The following is a 7,502-nucleotide window of genomic DNA, read 5'->3' on the forward strand; positions in this document are numbered from 1 at the left end:
TATCATCTCACCTAGTGGGCAGTGCAGGGATATGAGGTGGGTGGGGAGTGTTCTGGGCACAGTGACAACGGGACAAGAGAGCTTAAGTAAAATGTGAACTGGAGCTCCTGGACCTGAATTCAGCTCTACCAGATTTGTAGCTTCAGCCTAATCCTGTTCCATTGCTGGTGGTAGGATTAGACTTTCCTACTCACAGCTGTTGAGAGGATGGTGGAGACCATATAAAAATCTGCACACAGGGGAGACAGGTAAGAGTCTTATCACGCGGGTTGGGGATTTAGCTCAGTGGTAGAGCGCTTGCCTAGGAAGCGCAAGGCCCTGGGTTCGGTCCCCAGCTCCGAAAAAAAGAACCAAAAAAAAAAAAAAAAAAAGAGTCTTATCACATCACTACCATTGTAAGTGGTTTCTTCCTTTCAGCTGACACCAGGTACTCCTTTCCAAGAGGAAGGGTTGGGTTTGTCAGAGCAACTCCTTGTGGTTCAGACTCCTGCAACAGCAGAGAGGGCTTCAACAGTGGACTTATTCAGGACCAGCCTGGGTTTCGCTTTTCCTTTATGTCCTTCCGCCCATACCATGTATGAGAACATCTCAGCGTTTGTATAGGAAGGTGGAAATTATGAAGCCAAAGTCATGAACACATTTCAAAGTTATCAATCCATTAGTTTATCTTGAAAAGTGTAATGGTTAATTTTGTCAACTTGATGGGATTCAGAGTCGCCGTGGAAGCAAATCTTTCGGTCTGTTTGAGAAGGGTTATTTAGGTTATCTGAGGTGGGAAACCACACCAAATGTAGGTGGCAGCATTCCACTACTGAGACTGTGGGCTCCCGGACTAGATAAAAAGAAGAAAAATGGTGGTGCACAGCTTTGGCCCCAGCACTCCAGAGCCAGGGCCAGGCTGATCTCTGTGAGTTCAAGGCCAGCCTGGTCTGTAGAGTGAGTTCCAGGACAGCCAGGGATACACAGAGAAACCAAACAGGAAAAAAGATGAAGGTAAGGAAGAGGAGGAGGAAGAGGAGACGGCGTGCTAAGCACTGTCTCTCTCTGCATCCTGACTGTAGACTCGACGTGACCGGCTGAATCTTGCTCTTGTCATTAGAACTTCCCGGACACAGTGGAATGTAACCCCTGCAGCTAAGTGAAAGACAAATCGTTAATACAAAGAGAACTACAGTTCCCGGGAAATGAGCGTTTACGCGTCACTGGTGTAGACACGGAAGCAAATGCAGGTCCTCGGGACAGAACCCAATTCAGCAGTGAATAGGATGGAGCCGCCGATACACCCAGCAACATGGTGGCCTTGACAACGACAGAGCAGAGTAGGAAACCAGGCACAAGAGCTCTGTGCTTGAGAACCATTTGTAGAAAGCTATGGAAAAGTCAGTGTGGGCCAGGGAAAGCTGCCCTGTGGTTGAGGATGAGGAGGAAGGTGGGGTTGGTGGGAAACGGGCACAAGGCAGCTTTCCTGGAGTGAGGGGAAGGACCTGGAGCCATGGCGATGTAATTGTCCAGCTCTCAGACTTACTGAATAAACATCACCTAACCGTACACGCAGTAGAGGATTTCACGGGCTATTAATTGTACCTCAGTGAAACAGGAAAAGAAAGAAAACATGTGTAGGGAGGTGTCTCAGTCAGGGTTTCTATTCCCGCACAATCATCATGACTGAGAAGCAAGTCGGGGAGGAAAGGGTTTATTCAGCTTACACTTTCCACGTTGCTGTTCATCACCAAAGGAAGTCAGGACTGGAACTCAAGCAGGTCAGGAAGCAGGAGCTGATGCAGAGGCCATGGAGGGATGCTGCTTACCGGCTTGCTCCCCTGGCTTGCTCAGCTTGCTCTTCTATAGAACCCAAGACTACCAGCCCAGGGACCACACCACCCACAGTGGGCCAGGTCTTCCCCCCTTGATCACTAATTGAGAAAATGCCTTACAGCTGGGTCTCATGGAGGTATTTCCTCAAGGGAGGCTCCTTTCTCTGTGATAGCTCCAGCTTGTGTCAAGTTGACACACAGAACCAGCCAGTACAGGAGGGAAGGGGAGAAGAGGGGAGAGGAGCACACTCACCACTAGCCCACTTTACCTCCAGCTCTGTCCTCTGCAGCAGCAGGCAACTCTAATAACTGACAGCTCTGTGGTCTCAGCCAATTGTGCAATAAAGACTTGGGATTCCTTCTTCCCACCACCAGGGAAATTAAATGGGATTTAAGCCACTAATCGCTGCTGAGCTGGCCTCCCCGCTTCTTCAGGAAACCTTCACAACTTATTATTTCCACTCACAAAAGGGAAGATCTTTTGGAAACAAACTCCTCAGTTTGTCATCAAAAATGGCCTGGCATCTATCTCTTCTCGCCTTATCTATCATCTGGATTCCTGATCTTATCTCCCCTGGCCCCCGCCCTCGGAGATGGAGTCCTGATCTTATAACTTCTCTTGTGTCATCATCTCTTTCCTTTCTGAAGGCCCCCCTTGCCCTAAAATACACCAAGATTTCTCAGTTGTTTTCATTTTTTACTGTCATTTGTTTAGGCTTTTTAGGTTTTGTTTTATTTCCGGTTTCGTTTGTTTCCCTGTGAGACAGGGTCTCACTATGTAGCCTCAGCTGACCTCCAACTCAGAGGTCTGCCTGCCTTTGCCTCTAGAGTGTTGAGAATAAAGGCATGCACCATCACACCCAGCCACACGACCTCCTTCTCACTATTCCCATGACGTCCTTGGGAACAGACCCCAGAAGCACTGTCCTGCCTCAACCTTCCTCTCCTGAAGAACCAACAAGTAGTGTATCCAGTGATCCTCGTCCTTTCTAGCGCTCGAGTTTCTACACAACGATGCTTGAGGAACCCTTTTAAATTCTACTAATCGTTGTGAGTCTCTCCTGCCACTCCTCTCTCTGCAGACGCTTGTTTTCCCGTCCTCTTCTAGCTCTCCTTCCATGGAACTGTTTCTTCAGCTTCTGGAATCGATTGACGTCTGTGCACCTCACTGCTACCTTACCCAGCCATGCTCTCCTTACCTCTGCTTGGAGGTCCACCCCAGCTCTATTGCCATCTCTAATTACAGTTCAGCTCCTTTTTGGACAACTTAACTTGTATGCACAACTTCCAGCCCAGACATAGCACATCCAACCCCAACTCAAATGTTCCAGCTCATCTGACTCTGAGTAATAACTCTTGAAAATAAAGAGCAACCTCATTTTCTGAGCATTTGGCTATACCGGGATATAGGGACTTAAAAATCACTCAGTATAAGTGTGGCTATCAATGACTTCCACAAAGAAGAGAGGAGTCAAACATTCCAGAGAAAATGAAACTCTTGCAAAAAAAATTTAATTCAAATAAGTTTTGATAAGTTCTCTTGACTTGCCCAGATGTTACCCAATAAGACGCTCATTTTCACACTCTACTCAACTTCTTTTTTAAAATCTAGGTTTATCTTATTTTGTGTGTATGGCTATTTTCCTGCATGTGCCTGTGCACCATGTGCTTGCAATGCCTACAGAGCCCTGATGAGGGCACCAGACCACCCAAAGTTGGAGTTAAACACTGTTAGGCGATGCCACATAGGTGCTGAGACCTGAGCATGGGTCCTCTGCAAGAGCAGCAAGGGCTCTTAACTGCCAAGCCACCTCCCTAATCACTGTCTTCAATTCTTTAGGGAAAACCAGACTTATGCTCTAGGTGTTTGATGGCCTGCAGAACACTGCCTCCCTTGACATTAAGATTTGTAAGAGAAAATAAAGTCACCTTAGAATCGCTCGTACTCGTGTGTGACTTTAGTCCTGAAAGAAGATGGCAGTAAGCACACGACTAAGACTCCTAACAGTACAACTGCCCCCGCTGCCCAGAAACCACAGATTCTGGATGCAAACTATTACGTGGAATAATTTCATTCTGAAATTCCAAAAGTCAGGCCTCTGTTGTCTGCCATGCACACAGCTTAGCGCCCACAACAGTTCCATAAGCTCTGAGCACTCTGTTTTTACCAGCCCATAGCTCCAAATTTTCCACAGAACAAAGGGATGGAAGAAGCTACTTGGTCATGTTCATTCCAGCAACACACCCCTCTTGGTACCAAGATTTCTGTTAATTATGGTTTCCCAGAGGATCACAATAGTGACCCAGGCCACCTCATACCTGAGAGGCAAAGAACCCAGGGGTAGCTCAGTGCTTCAAGCTGAACGCCTCAGCGGTACCATTCTGGCTCCAAAAACCTTCAGGGCTCCTGAAGAGATGTTGGTCCTTTAGCCAAGGCTAGAAGCCCAGAACCCCAGGTTCTAATATCAATTAAGAAATCATCTTCAAGGACAGCAGAGACAATGCAAATCACCTCATCAACAAGCAAAGCAAATGATCTCTACAATGGGGGAGGTGGACTTTGTGAGGAGAAAAACAGAACAGTAGAAAACGCTGCCCAACATCACATTATTTTAACCTGGCTTACCTTAAAAAATATATTTGACTAGGACAGGCACAGTGAGTGGGATGTGAAGTGAATAAATAAAAAATTAACTACAAATGTATTTTATTTTACGTGTATGAATGTCAGCCTGCATATGCTATATGTGCACCACCTATGTGCAGTACTTGAGGAGGCCAGAAGAGGGCATCGGATCCTCTGGAAGTAGAGGTTGTGAGCCACCATGTGGGTGGGTGCCTGCTGGGAATCCAGCAGAGTCCTCTGACAGGGCAGCCAAAGCTCCTCGCCCCTGATTCATGGCAGCAGACTACATTTCTACTGAAGCAGAGGCGAATCCCTTGTGTACAGTCTGGTCCGTTGAGACCTGGAGTGGGAGCTCAGGCCGGAGCCATGGTAATAATGCATTCCGATTATTTTAACTTCTTTCTTGACATGAAATTGTTGGCATGGTCAGCAAAAATGAGTCCATGTCTGATGCTGGCTGTAAGTAGGAGGAGGCAAAAGAAGATACATGATGCCCACAAGCCATCTGAAAAAATAAGAACTCATTTATTTACTCTTCAAAATAACTCTAGGCTTCATAAAAAAGGGACTATTTGAAGGTTTAGTGACAAGGAAGCTGATTTGATACATGGTTTTGGATGATGACTTTGTGTTTTTGAGTAAACAATAAATTGTAGAGGGCAAAGCAGGGGCTCGAGATCACTCAGGAAGGCCCTGTAAAACCTGTTGATTTATTCATCAATCCCCTGTCTATTGAGTATCTAGGATTTGTGCCATCTCAGGCCGGGAGAGATAGCCATCAACCACAGAAGCCCTGGACTGAGGTAAGCAAACATTGTAGAGAGATGAAACCACTAACAATACAAATAGAGACCCTCAGAATTGGGCAACCAAATAGATAGATAGATAGATAGATAGATAGATAGATAGATAGATAGATGAATGATAGATCGACTGATAAAAGTGAATAAATATAAATAAATAAAGCAAGCCAATGATAACAGGAAATGTGGGGTGAAATCAGAGGAGCCGTTTGTTCAGAGGTTTGTCTGATGAAGTAAACAGAAACCGGTTCCCAGAGATGCCACACATTGGCGGGAGTTAGGGCTGAGAGCTGGGTTAAAGCAAACCAGATGGAGACGCTCCTCTGGATGGTGTTTAAACAAATCTGGTCAAATAAAATAAAACAAGTAAGTCCTGCCCCGTGTAGGAAGATGGAGATCAGTGAGACTAGGAGCCCCGCCCTCCCCCCTCCCCCATAAACCCCCCTTTCCTCCACCTCCTCTTCCTCACCTCCACTCCCCTCCCCCTCTAGCCCCCTCTTCTCTCATCCCCTCCCCCTCCCCCCTCTCACCCTCCCTCTCCCATCTTCCCACCCTCACTCTCCCCACCCCCATCTCCCACTCCACCCCCATCCCCCACCCCAGTAACCTGTGTACCAGGGTGTTGTTGGGTGTTTTACATTTTTTGTTTGTTGGTTTGGGGTATCTTTGCTTGTTAGGGAACTTGTGCCTCAAGAACATAAAACTAAGAATGCTGGTTTTCATGGTAATTGATCGATTTTTTTTTTTTAAACCATGTGTTAGGAATAAGCCCAGTTGGACTGAGGAAAACAGGAAAAGGGCTGATTTGGCAGCCAAATGCCTGACGGGGAAAGAGCCAGTAAGTTGTTCCAATAGCAGTGGCATGACAGCCTCTCTCAAAAGGAAATCTTCAGCGGAGTCAACCCGCTTAAAAAACGATCGTTTCTCGTTAAATGGTACAGCTACTCTCAAAGCTCACGGTGTGGTTTCTTAGCAATCTAAATGCACACTTACTACACAGCTTGGCGAGTTCACTCCCCCACAGTCATCCAGAGAAATAAAAATGTGTGCCCACATAAAAACCTGCACGTAACTGTCCACAACAGCTTTACTCGTCCCACCAACACATTCACGCACGCACGCACGCACGCACGCACCCACACGCGCCGCACGTCTCGGCAGAGGAATGTGTGCAGAGCTCTGCTGTAGAATATGACCCAACCATGAAAAGGGAGGCTTGACTGGGGAAAGGGCTGTGCCGTGTGAAAACCGACCTTCAAAGACGCTCTGCTGTACTTGTGTAGTGCTTTCTAAATGACGAAGCTGCGAAGATGGGCGGTGGATCTGGTTCAGGTCCAGGTACAAGGGCTGCTGTGCGAAAATACAGGAAAGATGGACCAGCGCCAAGTCTCTGGTGATCGCCCAAGTCCACATTAGGTAAAGCAGCGTGTGACTGACTAGCATCAGTGTCCACGTCAAATCCTGGATCTTAAAAGACATTTATTTTATTTTTTATTTTATATGCCTGAGTATTCGCCGGTTTATATGCATGTGTATCCGGTGTGTTCCGTGCCCCCAGAGGCCAGAAGAGGGTGTCGGATCTGGAGTTGAGTATCCTGTGCGGAAGCAACAAGTGCTCTTAACCTCTGAGCCATCTCTCCAGCCCCAGATTCCTGAATTTGATATTGCCCTATGATTTTATACAATTAGATTCTCTCCTTGGAGGGACAGTGAGTCAAAGCTGTATGAGCGCAACTAAACCATATTTGTGGTTTTCTGTGAATCGGTCATCTTACGTTTTTTTTTAAAAAAAAAGTTTTGAGATTAAAAAGAAAGAAAAGACTCTACTGAAGGAGGCCTATACACCTGATGAAAAAATTGTTCATTTTTTTCTTATCAAGAGAACATCCGGAAAGCTAGAGTTGATTTTTAATGCAACACTAACATCTCACAGAATGTTACAGGATCCTCAATGTAATATTCAATATCATGGACTTAATCAGAACTAATGTCTCTCCTGAAATGTTGGAGTCCGGCCATTTGACAGGCACAGATCGAGGATAAGTTAGGAGTCACCTGAGCCTTGGCCTCTTCTTATCGTGCAGGTGCAGATGTTCAACGCCAGGTTCGCTCATGAAGCCACAGGAGCACGCTAGTCCACAAAGCCTGGCAAGGACACGGTGCTGTCTGCACGCACCTCCGTGGTAATTTCTCAGTTCAAGGAAGGCCTCCGCCTGGGTGTCTGTAATATTAGCACTTGGGAGGCTGGAACAGGACGAC

At 46.6% G+C, this 7,502-nt stretch overlaps 1 long non-coding RNA gene across 2 annotated transcripts; it reads right to left on the bottom strand.

Moving 5' to 3' along the window:
- Positions 1-4,504: 4,504 nt before the first annotated feature.
- On the bottom strand, positions 4,505-6,367 carry LOC134485764 (uncharacterized). 2 transcript variants are annotated; one of them, XR_010064014.1, is made up of 2 exons: positions 6,237-6,367; positions 4,505-4,897 (listed from the first exon to the last, which is right to left on the bottom strand). It is a non-coding gene; the product is annotated as an uncharacterized LOC134485764 (long non-coding RNA). The 2 variants fall into 2 exon arrangements; XR_010064015.1 differs by having other exon boundaries at positions 4,505-4,945; positions 6,237-6,357.
- Positions 6,368-7,502: the final 1,135 nt, after the last annotated feature.

This window comes from Rattus norvegicus, chromosome 2, assembly GCF_036323735.1.
Source record: "Rattus norvegicus strain BN/NHsdMcwi chromosome 2, GRCr8, whole genome shotgun sequence".
Classification (NCBI taxonomy): Eukaryota; Metazoa; Chordata; class Mammalia; order Rodentia; family Muridae; genus Rattus; species Rattus norvegicus.